At 44.6% G+C, this 26,246-nt stretch overlaps 1 protein-coding gene across 4 annotated transcripts in view; it reads right to left on the bottom strand.

Moving 5' to 3' along the window:
- LOC116987597 (sodium channel protein type 4 subunit alpha-like) overlaps positions 1-26,246 on the bottom strand; it is a 368,780-nt gene that overhangs the window by 223,167 nt on the left and 119,367 nt on the right. For all 4 annotated transcript variants that reach the window (XM_033043769.1, XM_033043777.1, XM_033043758.1 and 1 more), the window contains one exon: positions 7,235-7,431. The gene's annotated coding sequence lies outside the window, so the exon portion shown is untranslated. The remainder of the gene's footprint in view (positions 1-7,234; positions 7,432-26,246) is intronic.

The following is a 26,246-nucleotide window of genomic DNA, read 5'->3' as shown; positions in this document are numbered from 1 at the left end:
TTCTCCATGAAGAGATACTTCTCCATGAAGAGATACTTCTCCATGAAGAGATACTTCTCCATGAAGAGATGCATCTCCATGAAGAGATACATCATGAATAGATACATCTCCATAAGAGGACACATCTCCATTAGAGGATACATCTCCATTAGAGGATACATCTCCATGAAGAGTTGCATCTCCATGAAGGGATACATCGCCGTGAGGAGATCCATCTCCTCAAGCATCCTGCAATTCCTTGGTTCTCCATGATGAGTGGCCGTGTGGATTGTACCATTTCAACTCCTCACTTGTGTCTCCACCAATGACCTCAGGACCCCCATCCGAGGGTGGAGAATATTTTTTCCATCTCCCTCGCATCTTTGATTCAATGACTTACCTTACATTATGCCAGCCATTTATTGAATTTTACTTCTATTACCCGTTTCATTTCCCCGAATTCACATTAAGCTGATGTTGCACTTTAGGAGGTCGAGTGTAAGGGCAAAGTATACAGTGAATGGCAAGAGCCTAAACATCACTGGTGTGCACAGGGATCTTGTCTTCCAAGTCCATAACTCCATGAAAGTGGCAACACAAGGAGATAGATTGGAAAAGACATATGGTATGCTTTCCTTCATCGGTTGGGTCATTGAGTATTTGAGTCAGGAAGTCATGTTACAGCTTTGGTTAGACCGCATTTGGAGTATTGTATGCAGTTCTGATCGCCCCAATCCAGGAAGGAGGTGGGGGCTATGCAGAGGGTGCAGAAGAGGTTTCCAAGAATGCTGCTTAGATTATAGGGTAAGTTTCATTGAGGGCTCCCATCATCCTTCCAAACTCCATTGAGTGCAGGCCCAGTGCCGTCAAACGCTCATCATATGTTAACCCAATCATTCCTGACAGCACATCCTACCTCAGATACCGTATGGGGCCCAAATTGGGACTAGAGGGCACAGCTTTAAAGGGAGAGGGACAAAGTTTAAAGGGGATGAGCGTGGCAAGTTTTTGTTTTACACTGAGAGTGGCTAGTGCCTGGAATGCATTGCCGAGGTGGAGGCAGATACAATAAATAGGGTTTAAGAGGTTTTTAGATAGGCGCATGGACATGCAGGGAGAGAGAGAGGGAGAGAGGGAGAGAGGAGAGGCAGAGAGAGAGAGAGAGAGCGAGAGAGAGAGAGAGAAGATAAGAAGAGAGAGATCGAGAGGTAGATCTATCGCTAGCGCGCGCGCTATCGACTACTAGCTCTGTCTCTCTCTCTCTCTCTCTCTCTCTCTCTCTCCTCCTCTCTTTCTCTCTCCATCTCTCTCTCTCTCCTTCACTCTCCTCGCTCTCGTCCTCTCCTCTCTCTCTCTCCTCTCTCTCTCTCGGTCTCTCTCTCTCTCTCTCTCTCTCTCTCTCTCTCTCTCTCTCTCTCTCTCTCTCTCTCGTCTCTCGTCCTCTCTCGTCTCTCTCTCTCTCTCGTCTCGTCTCTCTCTCTCTCTCTCCTCATCTCTCTCTCTCTCTCTCTCATCTCTCTCTTCTCTCTCTTCCTAAGACAGCCATCCATACCGACAGCGACGACAACAGACAGACCAAGCATACAGACACAGACAGACAGACAGACAGACAGACAGACAGACAGAGAAAGACAGACAGAGAGACAGAGATAGCCAGAGCCAGAGCCAGACAGAGACACAGAGAGAGACAGAGAGAGACAGAGAGAGACAGAGAGAGACAGAGAGAGACAGAGAGAGACAGAGAGAGACAGAGAGAGACAGAGAGAGACAGAGAGAGACAGAGAGAGAGAGAGAGAGAGAGAGAGTTACCACATTAGTCAGTGAGTTTTCATCATAATTCATGAAACATTAACTCTGTTACTCTCCCCACAGACGCTGCCAGACCAGCTGAGTCCAGTCAATCCTGGTTACCAGCTGATTTGCCTTCTGTGAAACCAGGTACTCACGAGGTTGGCACGAGGCCCCATCTTGAATTTTTTCCTCACAAATCCATCTATATACATGTATATATCGACGGGCTAATCATGATCTATGTATAGATGGTGATCAGCTTGCAGGCCACTTGTGTCAAGTGGGTCCCAACTCTGAGTTGTACTGATAGAGCCAGGCCTTTGTTCCCACCGTGTGCCTCGTGACTGATCACTGCTCCAGGTTTCAGCGGAAGGGGCTTGTCAGCTGATATTGATTCTTTTTAGGGATTAAAATGTTTTAATGTGTGCTGCGTTAATGCTTTTAGAAAGCAATCATGCAACCGAATATTATCAGGCAACTGAACCATCCTACCACAACTTGAGAGCTGTCCTGAGCCACTATCTACTCCACAGGAAACGCTGGGACAATCTTTGATCGGACTTCACTGGCTTTATCTTCCACAAAACGTTATTCACATTATTCCCTTTATCCTGTATCTGTACACTGTGGACGGCTCAATTGTAATCATGTATAGTCTTTCCGCTGACTGATAAGCACGCAACAAAAGCTTTTCACTGTACCTCGGCTACACGTGACAATAATCGAAACTAAACCTAAATATTATAAGGCAAATTCATGTATATCTGTTCGATGTGTTAAGTGCAAAGGAATGTACCTGAATTTTAGTTCTATCTGGAAGTGTGAGCCCCCTTTCCTTGCAAAAATACGAGCATCAGTATATTTGCAGCAATGTCTGGCTTTATTTCAGGTCTCCGCACCCCATGGCTTGTTATCTTATCATTTACCAATTCTACTTGAGTGTGTTGGCATTTGTCCTGCATAAGGAAGGCACTGTGGCGCAGAGGTAGAGTTGCTGTCTTACAGTGCCAGAGACCCGGGTTCGATCCTGTCTATGGGTGTTGTCTCTATGGAGTTTGTACGTCCCCCCCCCCCCCCCCCCCCCCCTGTGACCCGGTGGGTTTTCTCCGGGTGTTCTCCCACAGTTTCCTCCCACACTCCAAAGACGTGCAGGCTTGTAGGGTAATTGGCTTTAGTTAAATTGTCAGTGTTCCTAGTGTGTAGGATGGTGCTACTGTACGGGATGGTCGCTTGTCGGCGCAGACTCGGTGGACTGAAGGACCTGTTACTGCTCTGTATCTCTAAAGTTGAAAATCTAAAGTTACGCGCTTTAGAGATATGCGCTGCTTTTCTGGAATGTAACCCCCACGGACAATGAGAGGTGGCTGTAGAATGAAACAATCTCACCCCTCCATGCAAATATAGCCAGTTCATTGGCTATATTTAAGAGGGAGTTAGATGTGGCCCTTGTGGCTAAAGGGATCAGGGGGTATGGAGAGAAGGCAGGTACAGGATACTGAGTTGGATGATCAGCCATGATCATATTGAATGGCGGTGCAGGCTCGAAGGGCCGAATGGCCTACTCCTGCACCTATTTTCTATGTTTCTATGTAATAACACCCCCTGCAATATAGAAGATGCAGCGATATACCCTACACTGAAATATAAAGCATGCTGTAATACAAATGACACAACATCATGAATCATACTGTAATATGATGCATATTGTAATATTATCCTCGCTGCAGCTGATCTGCCCAAGACCGCATAATATTGTAGAGAATTGTGGACACAGCAGCGTTCATCACACACGCCAGCCTCCCCCCCCCACCCCCTCCGCTGTACAACTCACACTGTATTATAACTTACACTACAATGTAACTCACTTAGTAGACTTTAGAGATACAGTGCAGAAACAGGCCCTTTGACCCACCGAGTCCGCACCAACCAACAATCAGCCTGTGCACTACCACTATCCTACACACTAGGGGCAATTTGCACTTTACTGATGCCAAATGACATACAAACCTGCACGTCTTTGGAATGTGGGAGGAAACCAGAGCACCGGGAGAAAACCCACAAGGTCACGGGGAGAACGTACAAACTCCATACAGACAGCACCTGTAGTCAGGATCTAACACTGGAAGGCATCAACTCCACTGTGCCACCCCTAAATATAATAACTCACACTGTAATATAATCTACACTGCATTGTAACGCACTCATTAATATAACTCACACTGTAACATAACCTACACTGCAATGTAACGCACTCAGTAATATAACTGTAATATAACCTACACTGCAAGGTAACTCACATTAGATAAGAATTACTGTAATAAATGCATATTGAAATACAACCCACTGAAATATGATACAGGGTGAAATTTAACCCACATCCAAAAAGTAACGTACACAGAAATATAAACCACATTAAAATAAAATCTGTACTGAAATCTGAGCCATGCTAAAACCTAAACCTCACTGAAAACATGGCATACCCTGCCCATGGTATGTAACCCACAATGTGATGTGATGTGGAAATTTAAGCAGCATAAATCACACTAAGACATAACAGATAGCTCAAATATAATGTGCATTGAAAGGAGGAACAATGAAATAAACCATGTTGAGACACAGGGGCACATTTTACAGGATATATCAGTAGGTTCATACGGACTGACCAACATTTCTCAGCCGAAATGACCAGAATTTGACCAACATTTATCATCAGAAATGACGGTGATTTTCAAGAATCCCATAAAAGTATGGGAATCACAAACATTCCTGGATGGCTCAGACAGCTGTTTCCTCAACAGTGAACCGCAGGTAATTCCCAGCCTTACTGTATTGCCCTGTAAGCTACGTTCTCTATCATGCAGAATTCAATTTCCTTTCAGTATCATTCATTGTCTCCACTTCTACCAACAGAAACTCCCAATTCACTCATGCTCACTATGTAAAGGAAGTACTTTCAAAAAGACACAGTGTGCTGGAGTAACTCAGCGGGTCAAGCAGAATCTCTGGATAACATGGACAGGTGATGTTTCGGGTCGAGACCATTCTTCAGACACCTTTTTCGCAGCATCACCTATCGATGTTCTCCAGAGCCCGTTTCTCTCTGGCTGTGCCATAGAATAATTAGAAACACAAAGAAAAAATATATTTAAAAAAGGCAAGGCAGTGGCACAGCAGTAGAGTTGCTGCCTTGCAGTGTGAGAGACCCAGACCCAGAGAGATCCTGACTATGGGTACCATCTGAACGGAGTTTATACATTCTCCCCGTGACCACGTGGGTTTTTTGCGAGCGCTCCGGTTTCCACCCACTGCAGACATGCATGTCTGCAATGGGTGGAAATCCACCCGCATGTCTGCAGTGGGTGGAAATCCGAGAGTTGATTGGCTTCGGTAAAATTGTAAATTGTCCCTAGTGTGTAGAATAGTGATAGTGTAGAGGGGTGATCACTGGACAGTGGGATGAAGGGCCTGTTTCCTCGCTATCAAAACAAACTTGCTGCCTGACCTGCTGAGTTATTCCAGCACTTTGTGTCCTTTTGTGTATTAACCAGCATCTGTAATTATTTGTTTCTACAATTACTTTCTATCATCTCTCCTGCACCCTTTTCCCAGAATCTTAACGCTATACCGCCTAGTCCTGGCAACTTTAGATGATCAGAACTGCCTTTCTCTATCCTAATGTGGTCACCAGGATTGGATATAACACTCCGGTCATGACTTAATCAAGCTTCCACACAACTTCCTGCTTTTACATTCAGTATCTCCATTTATAAAGTCAATACATTTGCTTTTAATGTTTTTTTTAGTTTAGTTTAAGGATACAGGCCCTTCGGCCCACTGAGTCCGTGCCGACCAGCGATTATCTCATACACTAGCAATATCCTACACACCAGCGCCAATTTATAATTTTTACCAAAGCCAATTAACCTACAAACCTGAACATCTTTGCAGTGTGGGAAGAAGAGCCGTGGAAAACCCATGCGATCATGGGGAGAAGGTACAAACTGCGTACAGACAGCACCCGTGGTCAGAATCGAACCTGGGTCTCTGGTGCTGTAAGGCACCGCTGCACCACCGGGCCGTCTCTCAACATATGAACAACATTCACTTTCCTCTTCACTCACCTTCTCCCAACGTGTCCCGTACTTAAGCACATGAACCCCCCAGGTCCTTCGTTCCCACATTACAATTGCGCCTCTTCCCATTCCAACCCCACTCCACCTCTTTTGATCTAATGCTCACACCTCTCCCAACTAAACTCCATCTGCCAATCCTTAGCCCATACTGCTGGTCCATTCTATGTCCTGGTGAAGTCACTTAACATTCTCCACATCGCTAACTACACCTCTAAGTTCAATGTCATTGGAACACTGAAAATGTATCCTGCATTCCTATGCCGTCTAAATAAATAAATGAATGAATAGATACAGATAAATAGATAGATCTGTGTGTTTGCATGTATGTGTGTGTATATATATATAAACATACACATATATATGTACACATACGTATACATATGTGTGTGCGTATAAATAAACACGTATATAAATCGATTTTGATATATACACATACACACACATATATATTTGATGTGATACTTTGTCAACACTTTATTAACAAGACATAAACAACATCCACCTTCATTCACCTTCCTTTATCAACAAATTCAGTCAAACATAATCTGCTTTTCACAAAACCATGTTGGCTGTCGTTAATTAATTCAAACCACTCCAAGTGGCTGTTAATCTTTTTCTCTGATTGTTCCAAAAACTGCCACCAATTTTAAACCGACAAGCCTGTAATTACTAAGGATGTCCTTATGTTCTCTCCTGAGCAGCGATGTCACTTTCCCACCATCTGTATCTCCATTGCTGGTGGGGAATATTCGTAGATTGTTTCAAGTACGTCTGCCACCTCCCCCCCAAACATAATTAAAATTAGCTGGAATACAAGTCATCCAGACCTGGTAGCATCCAATCTATTGCCAGCCTCATCAGCACATCTCACATCACACCTCCGCCAATGTTCCTTCTGTCCATCCATCTGTCCATTACCTGCAACCGTACATCCATCACCTCTGTTCACCTCCTATGCAAAAGTTCATCCGCCAACCCATCCACCCACCCACCCATCCATCCGTCCGTCCGTCCGTCCGTCCGTCCGTCCGTCCGTCCGTCCATCCATCCATCCATCCATCCATCCATCCATCCATCCATCCATCCATCCATCCATCCATCCATCCGTCACCTCTGTCCAACTGTCTGTCCATTCATGCATCTGTCCATCCCCCTCCTCATCTCCCCTTTCCCAGATATACTTTGTACATCGTCTTCCTCTGTAACCACAGTCACAGGGCCCTCGTTAAACATTCAAGCCTTGCACTTATCATCTGCTTTGTCTTCCTTTAATGAGTCCCACGACCTCTGTACTATTTACTAAAAGACTTTGGGGTTTCCTCAAAGCAAACCTTTTCTTGAAACTTGCGCTGTTATATCTGACAGAATGTTGGACACTTATTGCGTGAAGCTTCCACAAACCGCAGTGTATCAGAGGCACAAGACTGCACCCCCTTCCACCTCCTCTCCGGTTTTCCCACTCGGTCCAAACTTTCCACTTTGGCACTTCTGGTTTCGTGCTCAGCTGATGGACGTGCAATAAATCACGCTGAAAAACAATAAAAGAAAATTTAATTCATAATGAAATATCACCCACATCGATGAGCATAGAACATAAAACAATACAGCGCTAGAACAGGCCCACAATGTCTATTCTGAACATGATGCCCGACCAACCTGTATCTACCTGCACATAATCCATATCGCTCCATTCACTGCATATCCTTATGCCTTTGCAAAAGTCTCTTAAATGCTTTCTCCCAATATCAAGGGAAATAGGGAGAAAGCAGGAACAGGGTACTGATTCTGGATGATCAGAATCATCCAGATTCTGGATGATGGTCCCGGCTCGAAGGGCTGAATGGCCTACTCCTGGACCTATGTTTCTATGTTCCAGGTACCCACCACCCTCTGTGTAAAATAATTACTCCACACATCCCATTTAAACTTTTATCCTCTCACCTTAGAGCAATGCCCTCTAGTATTTGGTTTGTCCATCCTGGGAAAAAAGGTTTTGACTTTCTACCCTATATACGGCGCTCAGAATTTCATATACCTTTCAGGCCTCTCCACAGCCTCATAGTATGAATATCATACACTAAAATGTAATTCTCACGGCAATGTAATCCATACTTAAATAAAACGCATACTGATGTGTAACATACCAGAAGGAATGCAGAGAAGATTTACAATGATATTGCCAGCAATTGAGGCCTGAGCTATAGGGAGAGGTTGGACAGGCTAGGGCTATTCCTTGGAGTGCACGAGGGTGAGGGGTGAGTTTATAGAGGTGCATAAAATCATGAGGTTTTTACCCAGGGGAGGAGAATCAAGAAACAGAGGACATAGCTTTAAGGTGAGAGGGAGAAGATTTAATAGGAACCTGAGGGGCAACTTTTTCAAACAGAAGGTGGCGGGTGTGTGGAACGTGCTGCCAGGGGAGGTAGTTGAGGCAGGCACCATAACAACATTTAAGAGACTTCTGGACAGGTACATGGATAGGAGTGATTTAGAGGGGGGACCTGGCTTAGATGGGGCATCTTGGCCAGCATGAGTGGGTTGGGATGAAGAGCCTTTTTCTGTGCTGTATGACTGTATGACTCTAACACACACTGAAATATTACTCCATTGCAATATAACGCACACTTAAATACAACCTACAATGCAGTTTGTAAAAAGAACTGCAGATGTTGGTATATGCCAATGATAGGCACAAAGTGCTGGAGTAACTCAGCGGGCCAAACAGCATCTAATTCAAGGAGATGTGTGGGGCAAGTAGTTTTTACAGAGATGGTACCAGGGATGGTGGTGGAGGCAGGTGTGATAGTGTTGTTTAAGAGGCACATGGAAATACAGGGATTGGAAGGATATGGATCATCTTCAGGCAAAGATTAATTTAACTTGGCATCAGGTTCGGCATGGACAATGCGGGCCAAGGGGCCCATTCCTGTGCTGTACTGTTCTATGTTCTAAACAAATGTTGGTCTTCACAAGTAAGAATGTCTTGCTGATAGTATGCAGGGGTTAGAGTTGGGCCAAAGGGCCTGTTCCTGTGCTGTATTGTTCAATGTTCGATAGTATGAAATATATAAACTACACTAAAATGTAATTAGGGCTTAGATTTTTCAATTCTTAACCAATAATGTCAAGGAACACTCCCAAAGACTGTCCCAAAAACTTGATTTTTCCCCCCCACCATTATAGCTCTGTTTTAGAATTGTATCTTTGAATGTCATCAACACATTTTACTTTAAGGATGCAAATTTTATAGTGAAGATTGCTGACCAGTACTTTTTTTTAATGGTCCTCTAATAATTGGCGACCAGACAGAGTAACTTTGGGTACAAAAATGGGCTGCAGTGGACGACTTTCGACATGCAACTTTATTATTCCCATTGCAATTAGTTGCAACTCATAATGGAAATGGAAAGTTTGCCTTAAGCCATTTTGTTAAAATACCATGAACTACAAGGTACTACAGATCCTGGAATTTTAGTTTAATTTAGAGATACAGAGTGGAAACAGGCCCTTCGGCCCACCGAGTCCACGCCGACCAGCGATCACCCCGTAGACAGACGACTAGATGGAGGAGACGGTTGCAATGGGCCTTTGTGGCCAGCTGCAGCTGGGATTGGAAAATGACGTCTCTTGCATATGGACTCAGTGGGCTGTCCTGTACTTACCTGAGGATTGTGCTCGTGTACAGGGGGGATAGTCTTGCTGAACTGTATGCAAAAAAAGGGTTTTCACTGTACGTGATAATAAAGAAATCACTGACCATTGACCCATTGACCATTGTACCATCGACCACTGGCTTATTGACCATTGACCCATTGAGCATTGACCCATTGACCATTGTAGCATTGACCCACTGACCCATTGACCCATTGACCATTGATCCATTGACCATTGACCCATTGACCATTGAACCATTGTCCATTGAACCATTGTCCATTGACCATTGACCCATTGACCCATTGTCCATTGAACCATTGACCCACTGACCCGTTGACCCACTGACCCATTGAACCATTGCCCATTGACCCATTGACCATTGGCCCATTGACCCATTGACCCATTGACCATTGTCCATTGAACCATTGTCCATTGACCCATTGACCCATTGACCTGTTGTCCATTGAACCATTGACCCACTGACCCGTTGACCCATTGACCCATTGAACCATTGTCCATTGACCCATTGAGCATTGACCATTGACCCATTGACCCATTGACCCATTGACTATTGTCCATTGAACCATTGTCCATTGACCCATTGACCCACTGAACCATTGACCATTGACCCATTGACCCATTGACCCATTGAACCATTGTCCATTGACCCATTGACCATTGACCATTGTCCATTGAACCATTGTCCATTGACCCATTGACCCACTGAACCATTGACCATTGACCCATTGACCTGTTGACCATTGACCATTGACCCATTGACCATTGACTATTGAACCATTGATCATTGTCCATTGTCCATTGAACCATTGACCATTGACCCATTGAACCATTGACCATTGAACCATTGACCATTGACCATTGACCCATTGACATTAACCTATTGACAATTGAACAATTGTCCATTGCTAGGGAAGTGGCACGGAAGAGCAGATGAGGCCAGCTTAGATCAGCCATGATCATATTGAATGGTGGCGCAAGATCCAACCAAAAATATAACAATTCAAGCCCTGAACTGAACCAATGCGGGTAAAAAGTTTTAAAAGAATTATCTTTAACTTTTCGGACCAATTCGACGAATCAGTTGAACTAGAGGAACTGCTGATATTAACAAAATGATTGCCAGCAATGAAAACAATATTGAGGTTTGACAACAGAAAGTAGCGGAACTCCAACAGTCAGGATTGCAATATATCCGTTTTACAGCTGAGTGCTTCAAATAAGTCCAACAATCCTTTGCACAGTCATGGCAACCAAAATCCATCTATACATATAAATGCCATCTCATGCCTGAAGATTATTATTACATACACTACAGTGTATTATTACATACACTTCATTACTGCACCCACTCCAATTTTAGTTTTGTTTAGAAATACAGCATGGAAACAAGCCCTTCGGCCCACACTGACCATCACTCACACTAGTTCTATGTTATTTCACTTTCGCATCCACTCCTCAACACACTAGGGGCAATTTAGTATAGTTTGGAGATACAGCGCAGAAACAGGCCCATCACGTCCGCGCCGACCAGTGATCCCCATACATTAGCATTGACCTACGCACTAGGGACAATTTTACAATTTTTACCGAAGCCAATTAACCTACAAACCTGCATGTCTTTGGAGTGTGCGAGGAAACTGGAGCTCCCAGGTCATTCAATGTATTTGACACTTATCTAAGCACTTCCACAGACTGACTTTTGAAACAAAATTACTTCTAACTGTGTACAGACAGATCCTGATTTGGTTCGGGAAGGGGAGTAGGTAACAGCTTTTGTACGTGTTATCGCTGAAGTTAATGGAACTTTGGCTGACAAATGGATAGAAAATAACCAGGTTTCATAATGAAATTGAATTATATCACCCATTTGCCCATCCACTGTTCCCCTGTAATTCGTTACCAATATCCCTAAAAACAGAGAACCGGAGATTCCGGAGAGAACCCACACAGGTGACAAGGAGAACGTACAAACTACGTACAGACAGCACCCGTAGTCAGGATCAAACCCGGGTCTCTGGCACTGTAAGGCAGCAACTCTACCACTGCACCACCGTACTGTCCTACCTATTTGCCAGTCTCAAACTCATGGCTTATACACAGGTCCACGACCAATTTTCCAGAAACTGGTGGTCCAGCATCTCCTTTAATCTAGACAAAATTACAATAGGGCACTTGAAATTAACCTACAAACCCGCACGTCTTTGTGATGTGAGAGGAAACGGGAGCACCCGGAGGAAACAGGGGACAGGATCGAACATGGATCTCTGGCGCTGTGGGGCAACAGATCTACCCGCTGCGTCACAGTACTTAAAATCTGGAGAGGGTGATGGTCCAGTCATACATTGTAAGTCAAAGCTCATGTATCACTTCAGCTGAAAGACTGGCACAAATAATCACAGGTGGCACTTAACGGGCTAGTCTGACAACCCACATACTCCACACTTCCCTTGATATTTTCACAGGGTGCAGTAGAAGGGAACATGAAAGTAAGCATGAAGGTACACCAGGCAGTGAAGAAAGCGAATGGCATGTTGGCCTTCATTATAAGTGCAGTTGAGTATAGGAGCAAAGAGGCCCTTCTGCAGTTCTACAGGGCCCTAATGAGACCACACCTGGAGTATTATGTGCAGTTTTGGTCTCCAAATTTGAGGAAGGACATTCTTGCTATTGAGGGAGTGCAGCGTAGGTTCACAAGGTTAATTCCCGGGATGGTGGGACTGTCATATGTTGAAAGAATGGAGCGACTGGGCTTGTAAACACTGAAATTTAGAAGGATGAGAGGGCATCTTATTGAAACATATAAGATTATTAAGGGTTTGGACACGTTAGAGGCAGGAAACATGTTCCCGATGTTGGGGGAGTCCAGAACCAGGTGCCATAGTTTAAGAATAAGGGGTAGGCCATTTAGAACAGAGATGAGAAAAAAACTAGAGAGTTGTGAATCTGTAGAATTCTCTGCCTCAGAAGTCAGTGGAGGTCGATTCTCTGGATGCTTTCAAGAAAGAGTTAGATAGAGCTCTTAAAGATAGCGGAGTCAAGGGATATGGGGAGAAGGCAGGAACGGGGACTGATTGTGGGTGATTACCCATGACCACAGTGAATGGCGGTGCTGGCTCGAAGGGCTGAATGGCCTACTCCTGCACCTATTGTCTATTATGACACAATACCTGGATAAACAGTTATACCTGATACCTCTGTTATCAGGCAATTGAGCCAACTTACCAACAACTAGAGAGTATTCCTCAACTACTATCTACCCCATTGGAGATTCTAGGACTATCTCTAAACGGACTTTATATTGCACTAAATGTTATTCTCTTTATCATGTGCCTGTACACTGTGGACAGGTCGATTGTAATCACGTATTGTCTTTCCACTGACTGGTTAGCACGCATCAAAAGCTTTTCATTGTACCTCGGTGCCCGTGACAATAAACTAAACTGAACTAACAAGCAGTCTCATCCTAAGCGCAAACTTTGTCAAATGCAAGTCTAGTTGTTGGATTTTATTCCTTGGGATGCAGGAGGCTGAGGGAAGGATTCTAAAACCCTAAAGTGATGTTGTTAGACTGGAAAAGGTGCAGGAAGAGATTTACAAGGATGTTGCCAGGTCTTTATTCCTTGGTGCAAAGAAGGATGAGGGGTGACCTCGTAGAAGAGTATAAGATCATGAGGGGAATAGATAGGGTGAATACACCGTGTTTTACCCAGAGTAGGGGAATCAAGAACCAGAGAACAGGTTTAAGGTGAGAGGGGAAACATTTAATAGGACCATTAGGCACAATTTATTTTTTTTTACACAAAGGTGGTGTGTGTACGGTACAACCTACCTGTACGGTACCTACCAGAGGAGGTAGTTGAGGCAGGTACTATAACAACATTTAAAAGACATTTACACACTTACATTGTGAGGGAAAGTTTAGAGGAATTTGGGTCAAACGCAGGCAGGTGGGACTAGTGTACATGGGGCACCTTGATCGGCATGGGCAAGTTGGGCCGAGGTGGCCAGTCTCTATGCAGTATGACTGGGACTCTATAGGAGTGAGACCAACACAGTATCTTCTGACTCAGGTGTAAGAGTGCTGATCCTTGACTGACACAAAGTGGGACTTGCTTACATGGGGCATCTTGGTCAAGGGACAGTTTCTGGGCTGGATGGCTATGACCAATGTGCAATATATGGATCAAAGTACAGCTTCCAAACCTCCATCCCCTTCTTCAGTGAGTGGTTTAATTCATTTACATGGAAGAGATTTAAATCTTTGTTGAAACTGCAGAGACAGGAAGTGCACGGAAATCATTCATTTTTAATACCTCGGCGGTCTGAGTGTGTTTTAACAACCCATTACAATCAAAAACATGCTGCAATAAAATTGTCTATCGCAAATTTTACACAGTTAACAGGCTGTTCTTACTATTTTGCAAAAAAAAAAAAAAAGACCAAAGTGCTGGGGTAACAGCGGGTCAGGCAGCCTCTCTGGAGAACATTGATAGGTGACATTTCAGGTCATCTTCAGACTTTGAAGAAGGGTCCCGATCTGAAATGAGAGTCTGAAGAAGGATCCCAACCAGAAACATCACCTATCCATGTTCTTCAGCTATGCTGACTGACCCGCTGGGTTACTCCAGCACTTTGTGTCTTTGTTTGTAATAGCCAGCATCTGCAGTTCTTTGTATCTCCGTTTTTTTTTACTGCTTTTGCACATTTAGTGTATGCTGTGATCAAAAGCCTGAGATGTGTCCATCAGTTAGATGGCACAGTGGCGCAACGGTAGGGTTGCTGCCTGAGACCTGGGTTCGATCCTGACTGTGGGTGCTATCTGTGTGGAATTTGGTTTTCTCCGGGTGTTCCGGTTTCAACCCAGCATACGCATTCCAAAGACGTGCAAGTTTGTAGGTTACTTGGCTTCAGTAGGTTGTGAAAGTTGTCCTTAGTGTGCGTGGGTCAGTATATGGGGTGATCACTGGTCGGCGCGGACTTGGTGGGTCAGAGGGCCTTTTTCTGCGCTGTATCTATAAAGTCTAAATCATTTATGAGGATACAACCTGCTGGGAGTAGTTTAATATTTGCAGTACTCTCCAATTCCTGACTTTGCTACCATGTGGTCCAGTTTTAATGCAAGACCACATTCCCCACCAAATGCAAAGACCTCCATTTCCACTCGGCCCATGACTATTTTAACTTGGCATCATGATTGGCACAGGCACAGTAAACTGAAGGTCTCCTACTCCTATGCTCTACTGTTCTATAGACACAAGAAACCGCAGGTGCAGGTTTACACGTCAAGTCTACTCCGTCATTCGAACATGGCTGATCTATTTTCCCTCCCAAACCTATTCTCCCGCCTTCTCCCCGTATCCTTTGACATCAAGAATCAGTCAATCTCTGCTTTGACATTATCCAAAGACTTGGTCTCCAACACCGTCTGTGGCAATGAATTCCACAGGTTCTCCACCCTCTGGCTAAAGAAATTCATCCTCATCTCCTTTCTCAAGGTACGTCCCTTTATTCTGAGGCCCTGCCCTCTGTTCCTAGTCTCTCCCGTTACAGGAAACATCCACTCTATCCCCGGCCTTTCACCATTCGGTAAGTTTCAATGAGGTCTCCCCTCATCCTTCTGTTCGACATATGTTCTAAGGTCACTTAACATGGGCAAGGAGCATTGTACAATAGGACACTAATATAAATCTAGATGCCATTCCACTGGCATTGTTATGTTATTGCCATGTGTACCGAGATACTGTGCAAAACTTTGCTTTGCGTGCAATCCAGACCAAGGAGGCCATACTTGAATACATACAAGCTACACACAACAGGTATTGCAAAGGGAAAAGAGTGCAGAATACAGTATAGAGCTACAGAGAAAATGCAGATTTTAAAAAAAAGTGCAGGGGTTGCAATGAGGTCGGTTGGAAGATCAGGACTCTTAGCTTATGAGAGGTCTGTTCAGTAGGTGAACAGACCCATCCTCCCCCACAGAAATCTAAGTCATGAAGTCAAGAATGTTGCCAGGACTCGAGGGCCTGAACTGTAGAGAGATGTTGGGCAGGCTACGACTTTATTCCCCAGAGTGCAGGAGGATAAGGGGTTATCTTATGGAGGTGTATAAAATCATGAGAGGAATAGATTGGGTAGGCACACACCGAGTCTCTTGCCCAGAGGACATGGGTTTAAGGTGAGGGGGAAAGATTTAATAAGAACCTGAAGGGTAACATTTTTACACAAAGGGTGGTGGGTGTATGGAAGAAGCTGCCAGAGGAGGTGGTTGAGGCAGGTACTATCACATCATTTAAGAACCATTTAGACAGGTACACGGAAAGGACAGGTTTAGAGAGATGTGGGCCAAACGGAGGCAGATGGGAATAGGGTAGATGGGACGTTGGTCGGAGTGGACAAGTAGGGGTGAAGGGCCTGTTTCCACGCTGTATAACTCATTGACTCAAAGTCAGGGCCAATTGGCATCTTTAAAAGGAGATTAATTGATTATCTGTAAGGAGAGCTTTTAACGGCACTTCATTTCATTTTCTGGGAGTTATTGGAAGAAATAGGCGAAAGAGCGGATCGATGGGTAGAGTGAGAGGGAAGTCAAGGTGAAGGGTCGTGTTTGATGGGCTGAGTGGCCTCTTTTCAAGGGGATTTTTCATGTCAGCGCGCTAAAGTATTTAATGCATTCCACCTTGATACCCATCAGTCAAAGGCTTTCTGCAGTGAGGTTTGTTTATTCCAGTAATAGCACACCACAAGAGGCAACAAAGGTGCCCGTTGACAAGTCATGGATCGAATTATCTGTTAGCACAATGTCCGATTTCCAGGAATAATGCCCATCAGCTCCACATACAGATTGTGCTTTGTATGATTTTAATAGCAGGACCTTTGAGCAAAATTGATTTATTTCCTCTTAAGGAGCCTGCCGTCGGCTCTCGCTCCCCGGTACCCGCAGGTATCCGCTGCCGATTACCTGTTCCTGGCGCTTAAATACAACTGTCCGGTTGCATTCCAACCTAGGGTCTCGCGAGTATTTAAATTGGTTGAGAGAGAGTCAACAGTGTTTAATTGTCGTGTGTACCGACTACTGAAATTCTTACTTGGAGCAGCTTAAAGGTAAATCTGTGGAATCCATTGCCACAGACGGCTGTGGAGGCCATCAATGGATATCTTTAAGGCGGAAATTGATAGAACCTTGATTAGTAAGGGTGTCAGAGGTTATGGGGAGAAGGCAGGAGAATGGGGTTTGAGAGGGAAAGATAGAGTAGACTTGATGGGCCGAATGGTCTATTTCTGCTCCATGAATACGCACACATAATAGTTTCATAAGTCATTGGAGCAAAGTAGGCCATTTGGCTCATTGATTCCACTCCGTCATTCAATCATGGCTGATCTATCTTTCCCTCTCAACCACATTCTCCTGATTTTTCTCCATAACCCTTGACACCCTCACTAATCAAGTATTTGTCGATCTCTGCCTTAACAATATCCAATGATTTAGCATAATAGTTTAATTTAGAGATACACTGTGGAAACAGGCCTTCGTCCCACCGATTCTGTGCCGACCAGCGATTACCCTGTACACACTAGTTCTATGTTATCCCACTTTCTCATCCACTCCCTACATACTAATGGCAACTTTACAGAAGCCAATTAACCTACAAACCTGCACGTCTTTGGAATGTGGGCAGTAAACGGAGCACCTGGAGAAAACCCAACGTGATGACAGGGAGAATGTGCAAACTCCACAAAGACAGCCTCTGAGGTCGGGATCGAACCCGCTCCACTGGTGGTCACAGTTTTCAGGTGGTAGGAAAAGTGTTTATCGTTCCTCATGTTGCTCCCTTGCTTTTGCTGTGTTTGTAGTCAGCGTGACGCTCACTAACAATCTGCTTCTGGATGTCAAACTGATAGGCTCCTAGTCTTCTAATCCACCGGGCTGGCCTTTGACATACTCAAAATTCCTTAACTGGAATAAAGGATGTGTTCTTTCAACTGGTCACAGCCAACAAAATAATTATTTACTCAGATCCTTATGGAACAGGATGATGTCATTCAGCCAACCTGCCTGTGCCAACTCACTGAAACCAACTTGCATTGAGATTTGTGCATTTGTGGTCCCAAACCATCGTGACGCACTGTTTAGTCAAGAAAACATTGGCCAAATTAGTCGAATGCTCTCGTCTGGAGTGGGTATTTACCTTTACAAGTAATAGTCCGATTTCCTCTTCTGAAATATACCTTTTCAGGCAATCAGTGTAGCAGCCGGGCATCTGAAACTCAGAGGCAAAGCTGCCTGGACTAGAACTGATTGCAGTAAAGATATTCCACGCAACTGACAATCACCTCGCCCATAAACATGAAGGCACACACACACACACACACACACACACACACACACACACACACACACACACACACACACACACACACACACACAGAAAAACAAATGCACACACAACCAGAAACAAATATACACACACACACACACACACACACACACACACACACACACACACACACACACACTCACACACACACACACACACACACACACACACACAGAAACAAATGCACACACAACCAGAAACAAATATACACACACACAGAAAAAAAAACACACACACAAATGGACATACTCACAGAAACAATTGCATGCACACACGGAAACAAATGGACACAAGCACACACTCACAAAAACAAATGCGCACACACACAGAGAAACAAATGCAAACACACACATGCACTCACAGAAACAAATGCATACACACCAACATACCCGGCCACACACAACAGCTAACATAACCAGACACACGCACACACACAAATGCACATCCAAACAAATGCACACACACACACACACACGGACAACACATAAAGACGAGGACACAGGATGTGCTTCTATTGCCATTTATCTAAAACACATATCTTCTGGGGTTTTTTACTCCTATCCTCTTTTTTACTGTGTCAAAAGTTCAAAACATTTCTATTTCTGTTTCTAAATTATTATGGATGAATAATTAAAAATCATATTCACTTAATAGATCAAATAATTAACCAGTTGCGAACCTACAGAGATGCATCCCGCCCACAAAATTATTATATGATTTATAATTTCCCCCAAATGAGCAATCAGTTGATGAAACTTCTCCCTGATTAAAACCATTAGCTACATGATTGAAGCACCTCTCCAGTGTTCGCCCATTAATGCAGCCCGTTCAGGTAGAAGGGAACAATGGTAGAAATGTGGAGGGAGGAGGGGGAGGAAGGGAACTGGCTTCTTTCACTGGCCTAAACGTTAACTCTACTTTCCCAGTGAAAAGCTAGCGTTAACGCTCCTTTCCCACCTCCTTGTGTAGGAAGGCACCGCAGATGCTGCTTTACACTGAAGACAGACACAAAATGCTGGAGTAACTCAGCGGTTCAGGCAGCATCACTGGTGACACGGAATAGGTGGCCTTTTTTGTGTCTCCCCACTCACCAACAAACCAGGGACAATTTACAGAGGCCCAATTAACCTGCCAAACCCGCTTGTCTTTGGGCTGTGGGAGGAAACTGCAGCATCTGGAGGAAACCCTCATAGTCACAGGGAAAACGTGCAAACGCCACACAGACAGCATTGGAGGTCGCTATTGAACCCTGGTCACTGGAGCTGTGAGGCAGCAGGTCTACTGGCGGCACCACGGTGCCCACTTCAAATGTGCCGACAAACTTGTTGCTCCACCTCCCTCTGAACACAAACTCCATAAGAGCAGGTCCCGAGGTCAGGATTGAACCTGGACCACTGATCTCTACACTGCCATGCTGCCATGTTCCAATGCTCCACGTCAGGAGACTGGAACCTTTTTCTTTTGGTGAAGCAATTCTTTTCAAAACCATCCAAGGTTCATTTCCCTTTGCTTTTCTCTTTGAATTTACAAAGCAATCTTGACGTATGGAGCACAAACTCCATTATCAATCAACCTGACATAATGTCTGTTTCACACTCAGCCAATTGCTGGCCTGAAGAAGGGTTCTGACCCGAAACGTCGCCCAGTCTTTTTCTCCTGAGATGCTGCCTGACCCACTGAGTTACTCCAGCACTTTGTGGTTCTGCTTCACAATTGCAGGTTCTTCAAAGCCTTAATTCAAAACATTTATCTCCTCTTACACTTTATGATGATACTTTGTCATTTGTACCTAGCTAGATGCAGTGAGATTCTTAGTTTGTACATACAAAGTACACAAAAGAGTCGCTACAAAGGCGCCAACACAGTTACAATGAGTACTCACACCATTTTCATCCCCCCCCCCCCCCCCCCAGTTCTCAGCAACCCCCCCTCCCCCCGACGCCTCCCAACCCCACGCCCTCTAGCTCAGAATAGCGGGTTAAATTTAAACTCCAGCTTCTTTTCTTATTCGATTTCCTGTTTTGACAATTGTAGATCTATATTACTAAAAGTCTGATCTTGACCACTTCCTGTTGTTCTGTATATTGAGTTTAGAAAAAACACTGCCACTTACGGCTGTGATTTTTGGCCATCTTACTCAGTCCCCCTCCGCTGTGCAGGAGGGGTACAGAGTAAGAGGATTTTTCCCATCGATGAAAAATAAAAGAGTTATTAGTGTTTTTAAAATGTTGAGATTCTCCTGAAGGCCACGCCCCTTCCGGAGGGGCTATAAAACCCGGAAGTGTTGAGTGCCTCAGTCAGTCTCTGCAAGATGGGGGAGCAAGAGGGTCACGTCTCTCAGTCTGAGCTGTGAATAACATTGAACACATGTCTACTAGACTGTGAGTGGTTTTACTGACCTGTCAGTGCCCTCAATGTGGTTTGAAAATGTAGTTCGGAAATGCTAAAGCTGTGTTGCCTTTGTTTTGGAAATGCTAAAGCTGTGTTGCTTAATTAAAGTTGCCTTGCCTTCTATATAATTAAAAGTTTAATCTTGACCACTTCCTGTTTGCGCTTTATATTGATTTTAGAAAAAATGCTAGAAACATACGGCTGTGATTTTTGGCCATCTTACTCTGAGTCCCCCTCCGCTCATCGTGTGCCGAGGATTTTTCCCATCGATGAAAAATAAAAGAGTTATTAGTGTTTTAAAAATGTTGAGATTCTCTCTCCTGTCAATCACGCCATGAATGCCACGCCCCTTCTGGTGTGGGGGGGGGGGGGGGGGAGGGACTATAAAACCCAGAAGTATGGGCATAGCTCAGTCTCTGCAAGATGGAGGAGGGAGAGGTCACGACTCACTGTCTTTAGTCGCCTTGCACCCTGCTTGAAATGGTATGAAACTGCACTTGAATTTGGTGGCCTTACACTAGGTATGTTGCAAAGCCTACCTGAAGCGTCTTTGAAAATCTTCCGCTGCGGGTGTGCGCGATTTTGGCGCCGTTTAGAGGGGGCGGGTTTAAAACGCGATTTTCTCTAGGCTGTTCAAATCGAAGATGTTCAGCCTAGTTAATTATTAACGAAAAATCGCTGGAAGACCCCGTCGCAAAAGCTATTATTAGGTTTAAAGGCCTCGTATAATAGTTATAGTAGTTTAAAAATCAATCTCTAAACCCGCGACTGCCGGCAACCGCAGGGTCTCATAAAGCAGATAGCAGAAGTTAGGTTGTATATTTTTACATTAAAAAGGGCTTCTAAACATCCCGTTATACAAAGTTTAATATTGCGAGTAGCTCAATTTGGGCCCATTATATCGCGCAGTATTTTTCTGGGCATTTGGGGCACAAATCTACCGCAATGTGAACGTTCTAAACCAGCGCGTTCCACAGGGACCCACTAGAAAGCTGATTTAAATGGGCATTTATTTACAGCAATTGAGCACTGAATTCCTTCCATTTGGTCTATAAATTAATGTAAATGAGTTTTAAAAATCATGTTTTATTGTGAATTATTTGTGAATATTATTTGGACATTTAGGCTATTTTAAAATGTTAATAATTTATTAAGAAATGGACAGATGTTTAGATCTAGTAATTGAAGTCTGAAATTAGCTACAATTAGGTAACTAACTAATTATATGCTTTAATTTCAGGTCATCCAAGTAAGATTATTTTATATTTGTTTCAGAATGCTTCAATCTATGATAACTGAAAATTTCATTCAGTTCTCTTAATTTTTAAGAAAGTTATGGGCTTTTGACTGTTCACGATCACAACTTTTTTGTTATGTCCATAGAAAATCAATAGGGAACAAGATGCTCATTTCCGAGTATGAAAATGGCCATAACTTTTTAAATACTTGAGATATGAAAGTGAATTAGGTGTCAAATTAAACTTATTTTTATGCTTTATCTGATGGGATAAATTACAGACTTGATTTTTTAAATCTCAAAATTTTGTAACATTGCTACTTACACCCTGCTTGAAATGAAATTTCAAGGAATAATCGTGAGTCAACTGCCAGCCCACCAGTCGTGAGCTGCCAGCACAACAGGCTTGAGTGACTGAGGCGCCAGCCCAAGAATCCATCCGGCCCACAATGTCCATGGAAACCAGTCCCTTCAGCCCACAACACACATACTAGCACGACAGAAAGCCCCCCCTCCACTGGCCACCAATATTGGAATTGGTGGAGAGGTGAAATATTGCGTTGGGGGACCAGCCCTCCCGTGTGATGCTGGGACCCAACGGGTGCCACTTAGTCTAGTTTTATTTTACATATGAAGAGTTTGGGGCAAAAGCCTCTCAGTCTTGGCTCTCTTAGGAGTGCCCTTCTCAATTTCAAGACTCCATCTTAATAGACAACTAACTACCACAGGGAGAAGGTAGACAAAAGTGCTGGAGAAACTCAGCGGGTGCAGCAGCATCTATGGAGCGAAGGAAATAGGTAACGTTTCGGGCCGAAACCCTTCTTCAGACCCTCCCTTAAGTCACAGGGAGAAAGTGTGAACACCACACAGCTCAGGATTGAGCCTGGGTGGCTGAGGCTGTGAAACGGCAGCTCTACAAGCTGCCCCACTGTGTCACCCCTGGTGCTGTCAGTGTGGAGTCTGCCTGTTCTCCCTGTATCCATATGGATCTCTCCTAGGTGCTCCAGTTTCCTCTCACATCCCAAAGGTGCGGCAGTAGGTATCGTTTTGAATTTAGTTTAGTTTTGAGATACAACATGGAAACAGTCCCTTCAGCCCACCGAGTCCACATTGACCATCAATCACCCGTTCACAATAGTTTTGAAGAAGGGTCACAACCTGAAACGCCATCTATCCATGTTCTCAAAGAGATAATGCCTGACCAGCTGAGTTACTCCAGCACTTGGTGTCTTTTTTTGTAAGGTAAGCCAGCATCTGCAGTTCCTGATTTCCACACTAATTCTGTTATCCCACTTTCTCGTCCACTCCCTACACACTAAGGGAAATTTTAGAGACATACGAGCCCGCATGTCTTTTTTTTTTTTTATTATGAAACTACTTTTATTCAAAAAATAAACATAAACATAGAGTATTAGCACAATCAAAGACTGCCTATGCTGACAGTTTACAAGCAAATGATCGTCAAATTAATAACATCAACGTCAACTGGACCCACGAAATGGCCGTTGAAGGTCGAGTGTTCCATTTATCAACAAAACACTCGACCTTCAACGGCGACCAGTATCCATGGAAAGCCTCCAAAGTCCCCATGGACACCACGTGTTCCCTCTTAACACTTAAACAAAATTATCAAATTAAAATATTAACATTCTTATCGATAATATATTCAACCTCCTGTGGTGACCAGCGTGCACAGAAGGCCTCCACAGTCCCCATGGACACCGCGTGTTCCTTTTCTAGGGACACGCGAGCTCGGACGTAACCCCGGAAAAGGGGCAGGCAGGCGACCGGTGTGCGGCCATCGACTGCCCGCTGCCTGGACCCGCGAATGGCCATCTTGGCCAGGCCCAGGAGCAGACCGACAGGGAGACCCACTCCTCCCTCCCAACCTTCCCCCCTCTGCACCGGACGCCCATAAATTAATAATGTTGGACTAAAATGTAGCCAAAACTTGAGGAGCAGCCCTTTCAGATATTCGAACAGTGGCTGCAACCTCTCACACTCTATGTACACATGGAACACGGTCTCTACCTCACCGCAGAAGTGACAAGCAGGGGAGGAGTCCGTGAACCGGCTCAAATACCTATTACAGGCCACGGCTTTGTGCAACACTCTCCACCCCAGGTCCCCGCATGTCTTTGGGATTAGGGAGGAAACCCACACAATCACAGGGAGAACATGCAAACTCCATGTATAAACAACCACTGAAGTCAGGATCGATCCTGGATCTCGGGCACTATGAGGCAGCAGTTCTACCAGCTGCACCACTGTGCCATCCTGAGGTTAATTGGCCACTGCATATTGCCCCTCAGTGCAGGGCTGACTCCATAGAATTAAAGAGTGAATTGGTGAGCATGGGAGAGAGAGTAAGTTCAGGAATCTGATGGGCTGAATGGCCTGTGCGTGTGGCACAGTGAGTAAACGGTGAGTGTTTTTTATTTGGGGGTAAAATTAAATGCATCAATTAAAATTCAGAAAAGAGTTTCTTTAAATTGGAGATTCCAAAGGTCGGCATTTGGCGCTGTGGTAGAGTTGCTGCCTTCCAGCACCAGGGACCCAGGTTCAATCCTGACTACGGGTGCTGTCTGTACAGAATTTGTACGTTCTCCCCAAGACCGCGTGGGTTTTCTCTGGGTGCACCGGTTTTTCCTCCCACACTCCAAAGATGTGCAGGTTTGTAAGTTGCTCGGATTCGATAGAATTGTAAATTGTCCCTAGTGTGCAGGATAGTGCTCGTCTACAGGATGATCGCTGGTCGGCACGAACCCGGTGGGCTGAAGGGCCTGTTTCCGCGCCGTATCTTTAAAATAAACTGAAAGGAGCCAGCTAAATAACAGTGTGATTGTTAAACAAGACTGTTACTGTCAACACTTTGTCACCCAGAATAAAGCCACATCAGGGCCCAGCTAACACTGTCAGTGACAAGGTGTTTGGTGACTTCACGCTCTTCATGCTGTGATGCGCGGCTGTGGCATTTTCCCACTTGCAGATAGTCTCTGGTCACTTGGGGTGAGACCGTTGCCTAGAAATTAATCCCCCCTCAGTGTGCTAACGGCACGATATATTAAATAGTGGCCGCGTGCTATTTCACTGGCTTCAAAGGAATTGAATTTCAGAAGCAGGAGCACAGCTGGAGACGCAAGGAACCGCAGATGCAGGAATCGTCTGCAAAAGACTAAGTGCTGGAGGAGCTCACCGGTTCAAGCAGCATCTCTCGAGGTTTGTGCCAAACATGATGCCAAGTTATAGGGCGGCACGTTGGCGCTGCGGTAGAGTTGCTGCCTTACAGCACCAGAGACCCGGGTTCGATCATGACCACGGGTGCTGTCTGCGTGGAGTTTGTACGTTCTCCCTATGACTATGCGGGTTTTCTCCTGGAGCTCCAGTTTCCTCCTGCACTCCAAAGACGTACAGGCTAGTCGGTTAATTGGTTTTGATAAAAACAAATTGTAAATTGTCCCTAATGTGCAGGTTCGTGCTAGTGTAGAGGGTTCACTGGTCAGCACCGACTTGGTGGACCAAAGGACCTGATTCCGCACTCTATCTTTCAATTAAACTAAACTTAAACTAATCTCCTCTGCATAGATATGATCCATATTGCTCCGCTGCCAGCATTTCAATGTGCCTATCTAAAAGCTTCTCAAACGCCACTATCATGTCTGCCCCCACCACCACCCCTGGCAGCGCACCCTCTGTGATTTTTTAAAATTTCAATATTAAACTAATTGATGGATTTTTAAATTAATGGTTAGGTGAGGTTCCGGGTTTCAGGATCTTTTTGTGCAGTAGGGTGGAGAAAGCTGGGAAAGAGAGCCGAGTGGGTGGACATAGCCTGGCAAGTGATAGGTGAATACAGGTGAGGGATATATTGGCAGGTGGGGGGGACAAAGGCTAGAGATGCAAAGGATGCCCTAACCTCATTTTCAATCATATTGAAAGCTAAGGGCAGCACAGAGGTGCAGCTGGTAGAACTGCTGCCTCACATCGCCGGAGACCTGACTTCAATCTTGACCTTGGGAGCTGATTTGTGCACATTTTCCCTGTGACTGCGTGGGTTTCCTCTAGTTTCCTCCTACATCTCAAGGATGTGCGGGTTTGTAAGTTAATTGGCCTCTGTAAATCGCCCCCAGTGTTTAGGGCGGATGATAAAGCAGGAAAGCATAGAACTAGCAAGAATGGGTGATCGATGGTCGGCATGGGTTCAATGGGCTGAATGGCCTTTTCCCCCGCAGTATCATTCAATTCAATGCAATTCAATCCAAGGAAGATTCAATTTTACCAAAGAAAGACCCAGGCAGAATTGTATGCATTTCTAGTCACCACACTTCAGGAGAGATATGGGAGCAATGGAGAGAATGCAGAAGAGATTTGCGAAGATGTTGCATGTAATAGGAGAGTTTACATAGGAGAGATTGGATAAACTGGGTTATTTCTCATGGGAATGTAGGAGGCTGAGAAGTGACTTTATAGAGGTTTATAAAACTGTGAAGGGCATAGATAGGATGGATAATGTATTTTATACGGTGGAGAGTCTAGAACTAGAGGGCACAGGTTTAAGGTGAGGGAGGGGAAACAGAATTGAAGGCACATTCTTTATATATGGAATGAGTTGCCAGAGGAGGTGGTGGGGGCAGATACAACTACAAATATACTTAGACAGGTACT

The sequence above is a fragment of the Amblyraja radiata genome, chromosome 2, assembly GCF_010909765.2.
Source record: "Amblyraja radiata isolate CabotCenter1 chromosome 2, sAmbRad1.1.pri, whole genome shotgun sequence".
In the NCBI taxonomy this organism is placed as follows: Eukaryota; Metazoa; Chordata; class Chondrichthyes; order Rajiformes; family Rajidae; genus Amblyraja; species Amblyraja radiata.
The sequence above is the reverse complement of the archived record's forward strand: the minus strand, read 5'-3'. Positions and strand labels throughout refer to the sequence as shown.